The 16,969-nt window shown below is 42.5% G+C and overlaps 1 long non-coding RNA gene across 1 annotated transcript in view; it reads right to left on the reverse strand.

The window, feature by feature from the left end:
• The window catches only part of LOC125446919 (uncharacterized), an 85,780-nt gene that overhangs the window by 37,610 nt on the left and 31,201 nt on the right, over nt 1-16,969 (reverse strand). The window contains exon 2 of the long non-coding RNA XR_007246499.2: nt 13,731-13,854. This is a non-coding gene — a long non-coding RNA (uncharacterized LOC125446919). The remainder of the gene's footprint in view (nt 1-13,730; nt 13,855-16,969) is intronic.

A 16,969-nucleotide genomic window follows, 5' to 3' on the forward strand; every position in this document is an offset into this window, starting at 1 on the left:
CTGGATTATTGACTATTCAAGGCATTAATAATTACAGGGGAATGTCAAATATGTGGTATTTAGGCACCATTCAGATTACCCATGACATTATGAATGGCAAATTAGATTCAATAGGTCTTCTGATTTCTGTTCCTTTGTTATGATTTTATGAATGCTCGGTAACATTTGGCAGTTCGTTGCAATTATCACACACACAGGCATGAAAGCATCTCCTACTCCTGGATAGCGACCAACTAGAGGTCTGCCCTGAAACAGCTGAAATATTTACATCTGCAAGTGAAGTCACCTAGTCATCCTAAAGTCACCTAGCTATTGCTGCTGGGCTCCTTGTTCCCTCTAACAGAAACACATGTGCTTCAAATTTCCTGTCCCCATCACTGAAGATGCAGAGGTATAGGTGGGTCAGTCTGTGGAGACGTTGTCAAGTGCTTTCTGACCCAGGAGATGGCGATTGTAGATATCACCTTTACTAGAGTGGTGGCAGACTTCATGTTAGCTTCAGACACAAGGGAAGAGCCATGTAGAAACCACAGAAAAGAACAGACACATTTTAAATCAGGGTAGCGTCATGTACTGACTTGTAAGTATGATATGCTTACCCTGATTGTTGACAGTCTCCTATATGTCATGACTTTCCTCGTGATGTGACCATAGCACAATGTTATGGGTTCTATAATTTCAAGAACAGTAATATTAAATGGGCACATGCTAAGCTTGGTAAGTGTGATATTTTAAAGGTAGGGATAGCGGAAAGAAGTGTTCTGAGTAGAAGGAATGTATCACTGAATAACTAGCAATAATTTTCTTTTTTAAAGAGCTCAGAGGAGGCAATATCCTAAAAGTTAAATATACTGTAGCAACTTCCAGTAACACTCATGTTCAAAATTCATTGTCTGTTTTCACATTGAATGAACGGAGGCCCATTCTGATGCGTAAGTTGAGAAAATTGACCATAGAAGCTTGCAAAGCAATTTGGATGTGATGTGTCAAGCTCCATCATGACATAACTGGTAGGACCGTAAAGCTGAATGGTTCTATTCTATTGCTGTCTGACTGTGATACAAAAACTGATGAATTCTCAACACTTCTAGGAAGTGTGCTACTCAGTTGATGAAAGCATGATGCCAAGATGAAATATGAATCCCCTGTGTACAAATTGAGCTGTCCAATTAGTTGGATGTGGGTGTGAAAGGAAGGAATGTATGCATATGTTGCAACTAGGCAAAGTTTTCTAAAACACATAAGTAAGTAATTAACCATTGTCCGCAAAGGGCTATTGTCATCCAATTGTTGTTTATTGATTGTTTGTAGCAGAGACTAATATCTTGAGTTCCATTGGGAATCCCGTGCCTGCTCCTGAAAAATTTTCACAGTGAAGCAGAAATGGAAAGGCAAAATATCCCCATGATCTTACAGCTACATTGGGAATCGCAAACAAAGTCATCGTCTCCTCTACTTAAAACAAAAGTACTCATAATCTGAACATCTTCCTAATGCTGCCAACTGCAGATGCTCCTGATAAGAGCTGTGTGGTACAGTTCCAATGCTAACACATTTCAAGCATATGATACACAAATACATGATGACAACACCATTGGTCCTTTGGTGTCTAATATACCCGATGGTGATTCAAGGGTCTGATTATCAGGACAGCAAAACCTTGATTGTGAATTTATATTGTTTTTGGGATTGAAATCCAATTTTAACACTACCTTCCCCAGCTTGTATACAGGAGACTGACACTTTGACTTTCACTTCCAGAAACCCCGTATATGATGTAAAATGTGGAATGTATTCTTCTCTTGCCTATCATGAGTTATGTCACCTTTTGAATCTACATTTCTATGGTGTAATAGATAATAATCAAATTCTGTACGAACCCCATCTACAAGTTTGCTGGTGACACCACTGTGGTAGGACGGTTATCAAACAACAATGAGTTCGAATCCAGGTAGAAAGTCAAGTGCTTGGTGTCATGGTGCAATGATCATAACCCCTCTCTCAATGTCAACAAAAACAAAAGAACTGATCATTGACTTCAGGAAGAAGGGAGGAGGACACGCCCCTATCTACATCAATGGAGCTGAGGTGGAGAGTATCAAGTGCATCAAGTTCCTGGAGTGACAATTACCAACAAACAGTCCTGGAATTTCCACGTGGATTCAATGGTCAAAAATGCACAACAACGTCTCTTCTTCCTCAGGCAGTTTAGGAAATACAGCATGTCCATAAGGACCCTCACTGACTTTTACAGATGCAAAATAGAAAGCAGTCTATCTGGCGCATAACAGCCTGCTATGGCAACTGCTCTGCCCAGGACTGTAAGAAACTACAGAAGGTGGTGTACCCAGCCCAGACATCATGGAAGCCACCCTTCCATCCATGGACACTATTTACACACCTCGCTGCTGCGGAAAAGCTGCCAACATCATCAAAGACCCATTGCACGCCGGCAATACTCTTCTGCAACCTCTTCCATCAGGCAGAAGACACAAGCCTGAAGACATGCACCAGCAGTTTCAAGAACAACTTCTTCCCTGCGGTTATTAGACTGATGAATGAACTTTCGAACTTCAAATAATGTTGTGCAGCTGTAACCTTGGCTGCCTCGTTCTGTTAAAGCGTTCTATGATTTGTACATCCTTGTTTGCTACGATCTGCCTATATTGAACAAAGGTTTTCACTGTATTTAGGTATATGTGACTACAATTCATCAAATCAAACCAAGTTAGAATCAACTGAATTTGGTGTTGTTGCGAACATTTCTTATTTTGGCATATACATTTTCTTTAAAATAGTTGAGAATATTTTTGATTTTTATTGTTTTTTAATTGTAATTTTAGGAACTTCAGGGAATTAGGACTTAGGAGCAGAGATAGGCCATGTGGCCTTTTGAACCTGCTTGAGATAACATAACTGATCTGGTTGAGATCCCAGTCCCACTTTGCTGTCTGACCAATAACCATTGACTCTCTTGTCTACTAAAAACCTATCAAACTCAGCTTAAATAAATCCAATGATGCAGCCTCCTCCACTTTCTAAAGAGGATTCCACAGGCTAATGACATAAACTAATGAGGGTAAAAACATTTTCCTCCTCTTACTTGAAAAGGGCACCTTTTATTCTTAAACTATATCCCCTGGTTTTAGTCTCTCACACAGTAAGCATTCAACCAGAAACCACTCTAATAAGTCCCTACCTAAATATTTCTGTTTCTATTGGTTGAATTCACATTTCACCAGCTTCTGTGGTGGGATTTAAACCCATATCCCCTGACCATTATAGAGATAGTGTCCACAAAAATGGTCCTGTTTTCCAGTTGCCACTTCAAATCACCACTATGTTTCTTGACCAACAATTTTGTCTTGAGCCTGCAACCCTGCTCTCGTGAGATTCTGTGCAAGCTGGAAGATGAGCATCTCACTTTCTGCTTGGGATCCCTGCAGCCTTGAGGACTTCACAATTGTAGAACCTGAACATCATCTTCTATGTCCTTTACCCACCACAACACTCGAGTCCCACGACATGGCCTGCCTTCACCACAGTCAACACATTTTCACCTGTGCATGGTCCCAGCTATCAGTGTTTCTTTCTTCCTGGTTTACCATCATCCATTTCCTTGCTTGCCTAACTGTCATTCTCTCTGCCTAGGCTCCACCTCCATCTATCAGCTGTCTTCTTTCCCCAAGCCAACCCCCACCAGCACCTCCCTCTTCCCCTCCTGTCTGCAGCATATGTCACCACACTTCCCTAGCTGTTATCTGTTCTGAAGAAGGGTCACAGGACTCAACAAGCTAACTCTGCCAGGCCTGCTGAGTTTCTCTGAGATAATGAGAACTGCAGATGCTGGAGAATCCAAGATAACAAAGTGTGGGACTGGATGAACACAGCAGGCCAAGCAGTATCTTAGGAGCACAAAAGCTGACGTTTCGAGCCTAGACCCTTCATCAGAAAGCCAAAACGTCAGCTTTTGTGCTCCTAAGATGCTGCTTGGCCTGCTGTGTTCATCCAGCACCACATCTCTGCTGAGTTTCTCCAGCAACTTTTATTTTGTTCCTCCGAATATTAGCCTAGGAATCATATTTACAGTCTAGTTACATTGCCATTAACCATATCTTAGCTTCTACACCATAAGATCTTACTTTGTATGACAACCTTTGATGTGGCAAACAACATGGAAATATATTGGGCTTTTCTAAAACACTTTTATGTAGCTTGGCGCACATATGCATAAATCTGAGACTTTTCAATTCCAAACAATGCACACCTATCATTTATTAACTCAGCTCATTGCTAATAATCTCTGCCAAGATAAGTCATTATCTTGACATGGATTAAACATTTCAAGCATATTGTGTGAAACAAGCACAGACAGTTTTCCAGAACAAAAGGCTTAAGCAAAAACTTCAGAAGAGTGATTTATTAGTCAGCGACTAGCCTGTTTGGATTTCTCGGACTAGAGGCTAAATCATAACATTTTATGGGACAAGTTCTGAAAATTGAGCTGTGCTAAGCAACTGAGACTCCAACAAGGTGGTAAATTAAACAAAAGGACTGGTTAGCATCACATAAACATTCTTGTATGTCTAGAATCAGCTAATGAAGGTGGAACAGAACTAATTCAAACTGATGTCACATAATATCAGAGATAATGGGAACTGCAGATGCTGGAGAATTCCAAGATAATAAAATGTGAGGCTGGACGAACACAGCAGGCCAAGCAGCATCTCAGGAGCACAAAAGCTGACGTTTCGGGCCTAGACCCTTCATCAGAGAGGGGGATGGGGGGAGGGAACTGGAATAAATAGGGAGAGAGGGGGAGGCGGACCGAAGATGGAGAGTAAAGAAGATAGGTGGAGAGAGTGTAGGTGGGGAGGTAGGGAGGGGATAGGTCAGTCCAGGGAAGACGGACAGGTCAAGGAGGTGGGATGAGGTTAGTAGGTAGCGGGGGGTGCGGCTTGGGGTGGGAGGAAGGGATGGGTGAGAGGAAGAACCGGTTAGGGAGGCAGAGACAGGTTGGACTGGTTTTGGGATGCAGTGGGTGGGGGGGAAGAGCTGGGCTGGTTGTGTGGTGCAGTGGGGGGAGGGGACGAACTGGGCTGGTTGAGGGATGCAGTAGGGGAAGGGGAGATTTTGAAACTGGTGAAGTCCACTTTGATACCATATGGCTGCAGGGTTCCCAAGCGGAATATGAGTTGCTGTTCCTGCAACCTTCGGGTGGCATCATTGTGGCAGTGCAGGAGGCCCATGATGGACATGTCATCAAGAGAATGGGAGGGGGAGTGGAAATGGTTTGCGACTGGGAGGTGCAGTTGTTTTTTGCGAACTGAGCGGAGGTGTTCTGCAAAGCGGTCCCCAAGCCTCCGCTTGGTTTCCCCAATGTAGAGGAAGCCGCACCGGGTACAGTGGATGCAGTATACCACATTGGCAGATGTGCAGGTGAACCTCTGCTTGATGTGGAATGTCATCTTGGGGCCTGGGATGGGGGTGAGGGAGGAGGTGTGGGGACAAGTGTAGCATTTCCTGCGGTTGCAGGGGAAGGTGCCGGGTGTGGTGGGGTTGGAGGGCAGTGTGGAGCGAACAAGGGAGTCACGGAGAGAGTGGTCTCTCCGGAAAGCAGACAGGGGAGGGGATGGAAAAATGTCTTGGGTGGTGGGGTCGGATTGTAAATGGCGGAAGTGTCGGAGGATAATGCGTTGTATCCGGAGGTTGGTAGGGTGGTGTGTGAGAACGAGGGGGATCCTCTTGGGGCGGTTATGGCGGGGGCGGGGTGTGAGGGATGTGTCGCGGGAAATGCGGGAGACGCGGTCAAGGGCGTTCTCGATCACCGTGGGGGGAAAGTTGCGGTCCTTGAAGAATTTGGACATCTGGGATGTGCGGGAGTGGAATGTCTTGTCGTGGGAGCAGATGCGGCGGAGGCGGAGGAATTGGGAATAGGGGATGGAATTTTTGCAGGAGGGTGGGTGGGAGGAGGTGTATTCTAGGTAGCTGTGGGAGTCGGTGGGCTTGAAATGGACATCAGTTACAAGCTGGTTGCCTGAGATGGAGACTGAGAGGTCCAGGAAGATGAGGGATGTGCTGGAGATGGCCCAGGTGAACTGAAGGTTGGGGTGGAAGGTGTTGGTGAAGTGGATGAACTGTTCGAGCTCCTCTGGGGAGCAAGAGGCGGCGCCGATACAGTCATCAATGTACCGGAGGAAGAGGTGGGGTTTGGGGCCTGTGTAGGTGCAGAAGAGGGACTGTTCCACGTAACCTACAAAGAGGCAGGCATAGCTGGGGCCCATGCGGGTGCCCATGGCCACCCCCTTAGTCTGTAGGAAGTGGGAGGAGTCAAAAGAGAAGTTGTTGAGTGTGAGGACGAGTTCAGCTAGGCGGATGAGAGTGTCGGTGGAGGGGGACTGGTCGGGCCTGCGGGACAGGAAGAAACGGAGGGCCTTGAGGCCATCTCCATGCGGAATGCATATTTTAGTTTTTTTCAGATTTTCCAAATTCCTGGACAATTGTATCTTAAATTTAGCATTGTTGAGTCCCAGGATTCCAAGCTATTAAACATGTATCTTTGCCTTGAAATCAGTAATATTCCCAGTTGGACCGTTGCCTGGCAAATAGCTGTAAATACCTCCTGTCACTTCAACACGCCACCATACTGCATGGCCAAATCTCCGTCTTGTGCTTGCTGCAGCCCAGTTAAGCTCAGCGCAAGCTGGAAGAACTACACCTAATTTTCTGCTTGGGACCCCGCAGCCTCCAGAACTCAATATCGAGTTCAATAATTTTCCCTGAACATGTTCTCCCATGCCCTTAACTAAAGCCACACACATCAGGCCTTGTCATCACATTGGCTGCTGCCACAGCATTGTCAGTGAATAATGGGCCCCATTAGCAGCTATTGATTCCCTCAGGCTTACCTTCACTCATTACTTTGTCTGCCCAACTGTTGTGTACTCTGTGTACTTCACTTCCATCTATCTTTTACTCCTTACCCCCCCCCCCCCACCCCATCTTCAGCATATGCGCCACCTTTTCCTAGCCACTATCTGTTTTGATGAAGGGTCATTGGACCCCAGACATTAAATCTGCTTTCTCTCCGCATCTGTTCCACTTCAAAGCCATCTGCTCTTCTCTCAGATAGGATTTCTGTTCTTGTCTTTTTTCTTGTTCAACGTCATTACTTTTGTTGTCGCTCCTGGTTTTTGAAAACGTATTTGTCACAACTCCCTTTCACAGCCACATTTCACTCCTTAGCGACTCCTCTAGCTCAGACTTGTCCCAAATGGATTCTAGATCAAGTTTCATCCTTTATGTTTTGAATCAGACCAGGAAGTAGGGTGTGAGAATATGCAATCAAGGTAAGTGTGTGGATGGGTCCTTTTGTGGTAGATATTGGTGGTCAGCCTATCCTAGAAATAGAAACAATCATTGAGGAAAGGAATAGGGGTGTCAAGAGATAGTTGAGGTGAGGGGTTGAAAATTGAAAGTGAAATTGGTAAACTTCCAATTCCAGACAAGAGAGGGGAACAGCACCAATGATGTCATCGATGCACTGGAGAAAAGGTTGTGGGTGGGGTCTCAAGTAAGACTGGAACAAGGATGTTCTATGTACCCCACAAAGAAACAGGCATGACTGGGCCCCATGTGGATACCCATGGCCACAGCTTTGACCCAAAAAAAGTGAGAGCAGTTAACACAGATGTTGTTCAGAGTAAGGGTAGGCTCGTCCAGATGGAGGAGATAGTGGTGGATAGGAAGTGTTCAAGCCTTTCAGGTTCAAATCCCATCATGGTAAATGTTGAAACTTGAATTCAGCAAGAAATGATAAACTGAATAAAAAAAAACTAGTGTAACAGTGACCATGTAACCATTTTCAATTGTTGTAAAAAGCCACCTGCTTTACTAATGACTTTTAGGGAGTGAGATCCTGAACTGGTCTGGCCTACATGTGACTCCAGACCAACAGCAAAGTGGGTCACCTTTTACTGCCCTCCAGGTAATTAGGGATAGGCAATAAATGCTGGCTTAGCCAGTGATGCCCATGTTCCACAAGTGAATAAAAAGTCCAACACTGCATTCCTATTACCTTAAGCTTTCATTTAGTTCGTCAATTCATTTTGTCAGCTGTTTTGTCATGCTCTCATAATAGCCCATATTTTAATCGGAAAAAAATAGTCACAGATGCATTGGTCTCTCCTTCAAATGGAACATCAATTTCAATAATTTTTTTGTGGGCTACCACTGAAGGACACCTTGATTAGGAGATGAATAACTAAGTCTGTTCCGTTGTACTGAAGACTTTGCTGGCCTTCGCAGACACATGACAGAACTTTTTTCAGATGAAACCAGTGAGATCATTGCTTGGATAAGAAATCAGTTTAAATTTGTGAACTTAGAGGAAGTTAAAACCTTCATAGGACAGTGTGGAAACATTCAAAGCTGTGTCCTCTAATGTTGAGCAATCAATAACAGTGATAGAAAATGTGCTGATTGTGTAACATTCGGTAAAATGACTGACATGCTGATACAGTTTACTTCATCAGTCGAGCAACTACACTGAAGGGCTGAAGACCTAAGGGCAGTATGGTAGCTCAGCGGTTAACACATCTGTCTCACTGTGCCAGGAAGCTGGGTTCGATTCCAACCTTGGGTGTGTATGTGTGTGAAGTTTGCATGTTCTCCCCACCATGTCTGCATTGGTTTTCTCTGGGTGCTCCAGTTTCCTACCACAGACCAAAGATGTGTAGGTTAGGTGGATAAGCCATGGTAAATGTGGGGTTGTGGGGGTCTGGGTGGGACGTGACTCAGATTCATGAGACCAAATGGCCTCTTTCTGCAGTGTAGAGATTTTATGATTCAGCAACTTGAGAGAGCTAAGCTTCGTATGATGTCATGAACAAGACTACTATCTGCAGATCGAGGACACTGTCCAGAAGAAGAATCTACGTGGTCTTAGCAAGTATGTGATTGCACAGGAAGAGGGTTAGAGAAGATTTGCCAGGATGTTGCCTCTTAGCTATGAAGAGAGGCTGGATAAGCTCACGTTGTTTTCTTTGGAGCAGAGAAGTTTGAGGGGGAACCTGATGGAGGTGTATAAGATTATAAGGGGTATAGAGAGGTTGATAGAACACAGCTAATCCCTTAGTTGAATTATCAATAATAAGGAGCACACTTTTAAGGTGAAGGATAGGGTTTTCAGAGGGGATTTGAAGAAGAGATGTTTTTATCCAGAAGGTAGTAAGAGTAATGTGAGGGCAGTTATTGGAGGTAACCTCAAAAGTACTTGGATGAGGACTTGAAATGTCAAAACATTCAAGACTCAAGGACTATTGCTTGAAAGTGGCACTGGTGTAGATTTAATGTATTTTTGACAGGATAGACTCAATGGACCAAAGGGCCTTGTCTGTACTGCATACTGCTATGAACTTTCGATTCATTAATAATATTGCAAAAAAAAACCCTCTTTCAATTAGAAAGCATTTGCCTGATCCAGAAAGCCAGGAAACAAGGCAGAAAGTAATTATTTCACAAAACACTTGCCTTCCCAGAAGGAAATTCAAAAACTTAAGTGATCTCCGAAAAAGATAATGAATTGACAACATCTCTACAAAGAAAGGCATCCACTGGGAAGGGTATGAGAGAGACAAACGAACCTTCACTAAATACATGATTCACAGTTTTTCATAATAGTTTCCAAGCAAGATACCAAGAATTCTTCCAAATCCAAAGAGAGTGCAGTCTGAGGAAAGCATGAAATGACCAAACGACCTACATTTGTTGAGCGAAAGATTTTTGTCTTGGGGATGGGATGGTGGGGGTGTGCGTGCAGGAATGTGCATGATGGAACAGTGGGAAATGTCTAAGAACCAGATTGCTTCTGTTCATGGAAAAACTCAGCAGGTCTGGTAGTATCAGTGAAGGGAAAAACAGAGTTAACATTTCGGGTCCGGCGACCCATCCTCAGAAGTGCTGGTGGCTGAGAAAACATCAGTTTATATGCAGAAAATAAGGAGATGAATGGGGTAGGGAGTAAACGATAGGATAGAGCCCAAAGAGAGAGAAAGACAGTTGGACAGACAAAGGAGTTGCTAACGATCAGGCTGGGAGGGCGAATAGTTCCTAACGGGAACTGTTATTGATTAACAACAGGGGATGTGTAATGGCAGGCTATGTGGTAACAAGCTCTTCACAAATGCTGCCAGAGCTGCTGAGCTTTTCCAGCAAGATTGTTTTTGTTCCTGATTTACAGCATTGGCAGTTCTTTCGGTTTTTACTTCTGTTCATCCTTTTAGGCCTTCTCCTTTAGTTATCCTCTATTTCTCATCATTAAATAGGCCCAAAGCAAAGTACATAACAGCCAAGGGTTGATCGAAGCAATTTACTGCAAAAAGCCCTTCACATGAGCCATATACCAGTTGAGGTGTCTATACCCACAAATTCCGAGAGGGTACATCTAAAAGACAGTGGCTGCTTTTCTACAGGATCCCAGCACATAAATAAAGAAAGATCTAAGGTGCACAGGTGTTGAAAACAATTTTGATTACTCAAACTCGAACGAATTCCATGAACAATTATCGGTATTGGAACATTAAAGACTCAACTCCAATCTTTGGAAAGTTACATAGACTGTGGTTGCATGCAGTAGGCATAATAGACAATTTTGATATTTCAACATCTTTGCTGAACACCACCAGCTTTTGGCAGGAGCTTATCCACATGCTAAAATCTAGACCTTGCTACCCTTTGGATCTGGCTTGCGCTACTTCTTTTCCAAATGACACAGGATTTTGTTAATTGTCAATCTGTGCTGACTAAAAACAGAACAAAAAGGTTCAAAGCAAAAGAGAAGATAGAAAAGTTATTTCTCTATTTTAACAATGTTTGTCGGAACCGTAGTTATGGTGGTGACTGGCATATCTTCTTCCTGTTTAGACCTGCCACACACGTTTCTTTAAGATAGATTACTCAGGCACATGCAATCATACTTAGGAGGAAAGAATACAGGAAAAAAATACAGGAGTCAGAGCCCCAGGGTAAATTGATTTTTGTGGAATCAGAAAAAAATAATTCAGAGAAATGGAAAATGTCAAGATGTGGGCATGTTATTCAATCAGTCGATCTATAGTAGCATCTGGGACTTGATGTTTTTTCATCTTGTACTTTAGCATTAGTGGAGACATAGCAAGTTATAATTGTGAAGAAAGAGAGAATGCTGGTTTGTACATCATTGTCATTCAACAATTAGAGTATCAACCAGGTGAATAGTATTTAGATTCCTTGAGTTGTCCTTCAACCTTGATCAGTTACCTTCCCGTGTTCCAGAGGGAGCACAAATAGATCAAAGTCAGAGTGGGGAGGTCCAGAAATCTCTGGAAAGGATTGATTGACAAGAAGGTGCAGAGAAAGAAAGCATTAATCTGCATCCTGACAAAAAGCCAAAGAGTATGGCCTGGGCATAATAAACATTTTACTTCACCAGAGACAAAAATAGAAGGCAACACCCTCTCTCCAGACATTGGCATCTGTTTAGACTATGTTGTCATTCCAAGCAAGAGACTGCAGGAATGTTTTCAATGCCCGCAACATGACAAGAGCTAACATATTCTAGACCAACAATTGCCCAAATTGATATATTACCTCGATCTGCCAGGCCCAAAAATAGAATTAGCAGCAGAAGTACTGACTAAGCAAATTCAATGTTGTTGGAGTCAAGGAATCTTCAAGAAATGTTAGTCAGCAACTCACTGTCGACTTGATGACTCCTGAGATGAAAGAATTGTTTTGTAAAAAAGATTTGAGCAGGTTGAACTGATAGTCGGTGGAGTTCAGAAAAATGAAAGATGATCTTATGGAAAAATACATGGTTTTGAGGGAGCCAGACAAGGTATTTAAAAACTAAGGAGATGTGAAATGAAAACAGAAGGTGCTAGAGCAACTCAGCAGGTCTGGCAACATCTGTGGTGAGACAAACAGAGTTAATAGTTTGAATCCAATATGACTCTGCATCAGAACAAGAACTCCCACTCCGGGCTGCAGGTGCAAATCCAAGAATGTATGAAGTATGTTGATCTAACTTTTATTCTCCATCGCCGTCTGTCTAAAACTCTAATTGAAAACATCGACGTTCAATGGCTTATAAATAACAATCACACCATCTTGTCCTATTGTCTTGAAATTATAGAATCGTAGAATGGCCACAGCGAGTGCACACCAATCCTCTGAAGAGCATCTCACCCAGACCTGCTCCTGCCCATTTTGTATAAACCTGCACTTCCCATGGCTAATCTACCTCGCCTATATGTCCATGGACACCATGGGCAATTTAGCACAGCCAATCCACCTAACCTGCACATCTTTGGACTGTGGGAGGAAACCAGAGCACCTGGAGGAAACCCATGCAGGCATGGGGGGAGAACATGCAAACTCCACATAGTCTCCCAAGACTGGAACAAAGCCCAGTCCCTGGCACGCTGAGGCAGCACTGCTTACTACTAAGCCACTGTGCCACTCACATTGGTGTTAGAATTCATGTTCCTTCAATAAACATCACATTCAAAGCACAGGGAACTTCCATAGCAGACGAAAATCATTATGAGCCAAAATGTGCACGTTTATGTATGTTATGAACAGAAAAGCACTATATAGCTCTAACAGTTAACCTGCCAATTGTTATTATATGCCAGGCACCACTTGGGCTGTTCACACACTCTGAGAGATTTACATCCAAAGTCTTGTATATATTTTCAGTAGTTTCCAACTGACTTTCTGATAAAAATGTAATGTGGATGATAACTTTGTGAAGTCTGCTTTTTGAAACCTCAAATGAAACAGACCACGTAAAGCAGTGAACTAAAAATTACAAAAGAATTAACTGTGCATATACGAATAAAGATCAATCAGTCACTCAAATTCAATCCAGAATCAGCTATTTTGTTTATATTTCATGCATTCTATTAAATATAGCACTTGTCATCTCTTTTACCTAAATTCTACCTGTGCAGTAAATAGCGCAAAGTCAAACTTATCTAAAGAAGAAAGATGTTAACTGCTACAGATCGAAACACAAAGGGGGATTTTATATTGATTGCTGGTAAATTCAAGGTCTCTCTGCTGCCAGGCTGACAAGCTGCAATGATTTTGAGATAACAAAGTGTGGAGCTGGATGAACACAGCAGGCCAAGCAGCATCTTAGGAGCACAAAAGCTGACGTTTTGGGCCTAGACCCTTCATCAGAAAGGGCAGGTTAGCACAGCGAGAATGGACTTGCAGAAGCAAGTCTGTGGGTGGGGCATTGGGGAACCCAGTTTGACACAGAGGACCCTTCCTCAGAGCAGTATTCTGCCGGGTTAAAACTGCCAGACTACATGTTCATGTAGACCATTCCCATTGCCGATTATATCAGCAGCTGGGTGAGGTCATTAATTGGGCATTCAGCAGCAGATTATATCACTCAGGAATATGAGGGTGCATAGGATCCAGGCAGAGGGAGATAACACTAGGAAAGGTGGAGATGGTGATGGAGCAGTCATGATTCTGAATCGATATTCAGATGCCCATGTTAATGACTTAGGGTCACAGGTTCAAATCTCGCCATGGCTGCAGGCAGAAGTTAAATTAAATTGTTAGAATCAGGAAGTATACAAATAGCCTCAGTGAGAACCAGATAATTATCATTAATTGTAATAAGAATCCAACTAGTTTACAAGTTACTTTTAGGAAAGGAAATCAGCTGTACTTACCTGGTCTGATCGAAATGTGACCAATAGGCCTGCAGGAATCCCAATTGCCCTTGGAAATTGACCTTTCAACTCACTAGCAATTAGAGATGGCTAATAAATACTAGTCTTCATTGATGCCCTCATCCTGTGAAAGAAAATAGAAAATGTGATGTTGTAATGGTAACATCAACAGATAAGTAACCCAGAGATCCAGGTTAATGCTGTTGGGACATGTAGGCAAATCTCATCGTGGCAGCCTGTGTAATTTAAAATCAATTCATAAATCTGGAGTTAAAAGCTGTTGTAATGGCGACTGTGAATCCTTGTCATAAAAGCCATTCTGGTTCACAAACATCCTTTAAGGAAGGAAATCTACTGTCTACATATAACTTCAGACTCACAACAATGTGGTTGACTCTTAAATATGATCTGAAAATGCAAGACCACGAGAAAGCCAAATGAAAGTTATGAAGATAACAAAGTGTGAAGCTGGATGAACACAGCAGGCCAAGCAGCGTCTCAGGAGCACAAAAGCTGATGTTTCGGGCCTAGACCGTTCATCAGAGAGGGTCTGATGAAGGGTCTAGGCCCGAAACGTCAGCTGTTGTGCTCCTGAGATGCTGCTTGGCCTGCTGTGTTCATCCAGCTTCACACTTTGTTATCTTGGATTCTCCAGCATCTGCAGTTCCTATTATCACTGAAAGCTATGAACCCAGGTTTGAGCAAAAGATCAGAAATTAAAGCAGCAAACACACCCTGTCAACTTTGTAAAGTTCACCTTGTTAAAATTAAACAGTTTTTGCTCAGCGATAACCTGTTTTGTGATGCTCAGTTTGGTTCCTGCCTGGGCCACTCAGCTCCTGTCTTCGCTTGTTCAAACATTGAGAAAAGAGCTAAACTGCTGAAATGAGATGAGAATGACTGCCCTTGACACCAAGGCAGCATTTGATGGAGTAGGGCATCAACAAAAAAGGAAATTGTGTTGGAGTCATACCTAGCACAAAAAATGGTGGTTGTAATTGTTGGAGGCCAACCACCTTGTGCCTAGGACATCACTGTGCTGTCCTCGGCCCAATAACCTGAAACTGCTTCATTATGACCTTGCTTTAATCATAAGGTCAGAAGCAGGGATTGCACAATGTTCAGTACCATTCATGACTCCTGAGGTACATAAGCAGCCTGTATCCATATGAATGAAGACATGGACACAATTAAGTCTGGGGCTTATAAATGCCATGTAATATTTATGTCTCGCCGGAGCCGAGTAATGACCATTTCCAACAGAAGAGAATCTAATCGTTTCTCATTGAAATCCTAATGGCATTACTGTTACTGATTCACCCACAATCAATATCTTGATGTTAGCATTGACCAGAACCTGAACTGCACTAACTATATTAATACTGTGCTACAAGACTACGTCAGAAGCTTGAAATTCTGTGGTGAGTAATTCACCTCCTAACTCCCTCGTCAATGATGACCACATTCCATGAATAAACAAATATTAACAAGAAAGGAAGATCAGGTTAGTGACAAAATTATTAATATCTAAAGCAAGGTTACTGCACATATGTATGAAAGCACCAGGAGTGGTGAATAAGATTGATCAGGCATAAACAGCCATGTGGAAATGTGATGTCATGATGTTTACAGAGACCAGGCTCAAAGAAGTCAAGATTGAAGGACAAGGAACTCAATAATTTTTTTTTAAAAATGCTAATGTGGTGGGGGCATTAGTTAAGGACTGCATTGTAGTGCTGAAAAAAGAATATTCAGAAGAAGTTAAGGACAGAAATTATTTAGTTCGAGCTAATGAACAAAAAATGTGCAATTATGTTGTTCAATAAGTCTATAGGCTGTCAATTAGTGGGTGAGAGATAAAGGAACACATTGACTAAGAAATCATAGAGAGGGCAAAAGGTAAAGAATAATGTTATTAGTTGTCTGAATATTGCCTGGCATAATTGTATTGTAACGAACAGAGAGGAGAAAGAGTTGTAATAGTGTGTTCAGGAACATTTTCTACGACTGTGTTTTTGCTGTCTATTGAAAAAGATAAGGAAAAATCCAGAAAAACTAACTGGTGAAAAGGGAGTCAAAGGTTGGCATGAGAAATGGTCACTGAATAATGTACTATCTTCAAAGAAAAGGTATTTAAAGGACAGCCAAGAAATATTCCTTTGCAAGGGAAAAGTAGGACAAGTAACTTCAGAGATTACTGGATGAGAAAAGAGATATAAATAAAGATAAAGATGAAAAAGCACGCTCATGACAGTTGTCCAAGTAAAAAGTGTAATTGTGATACATATTGACTAATGCAGGTTCAGAAGATAGGTAAAAAAGCATATATGAAAAGCAAAGATAGATTAGGAAAAGAGACTGTCAGCTAATATAAAAGGGAATCCTCAAGTCTTTTATAAACATGTAAATAGTAAGATGGTGGTAGAAGGAAAAGTAAGGCCAATTAAGGATTAACAACTGTATTAACAAAGGAGGGAGAAGGAAGAGCTATATATTGATAGCAGGAAGCAGTGGCATTGTGGACTAATAATCCAAGCCCTGGATTAATGTTCTAGGGACAGATGCTCAAATCACGTGGTAGAAAGTGAAATTTGACTTCAACGAAATCTGGAACATAAGTCAAATCTAACAGTGACCAGTTTAGCAACATCAATTACCATAAAGATCCACCTGGTTCACTGATGCCCTTTAGCAACTAAAATCTGAACCGTGTGTGACTCTAGACACATAATGATGTGGTTTACTCTTACATGCTGTCTGTTATCGCAGACAACAAATCTAACAGTGACCAGTTTAGCAACATCAATTACCATAAAGATCCACCTGGTTCACTGATGCCCTTTAGCAACTAAAATCTGAACCGTGTGTGACTCTAGACACATAATGATGTGGTTTACTCTTACATGCTGTCTGTTATCGCAGACAACCATAAATCCCAAGAAAGGAATGAAAATGGACAAACCATCTGGCATCGATGTAGTCACCAGAAACAACCTGGCAACATCTTCCCTCCCAACAACTAGTGAAGTGTGTCAAAATTCAGGGAAATATCCCATTGATAAGTCAAACAAAACCTGACAGCAACATACTCAAAAAACCGATGCCTTATAGACAATGCCCCAGTAACCACTCTCACCATTCCTGGGTATTTTCTATGCTACCAGCGGGCAGATCACTCGATGCAGCAGTACTGTTAGGTGGGAGTTTCCCTGGAAGTCCCCAGCATTGACTCTGGACCC

The sequence above is a fragment of the Stegostoma tigrinum genome, chromosome 1 (assembly GCF_030684315.1).
Source record: "Stegostoma tigrinum isolate sSteTig4 chromosome 1, sSteTig4.hap1, whole genome shotgun sequence".
Classification (NCBI taxonomy): Eukaryota; Metazoa; Chordata; class Chondrichthyes; order Orectolobiformes; family Stegostomatidae; genus Stegostoma; species Stegostoma tigrinum.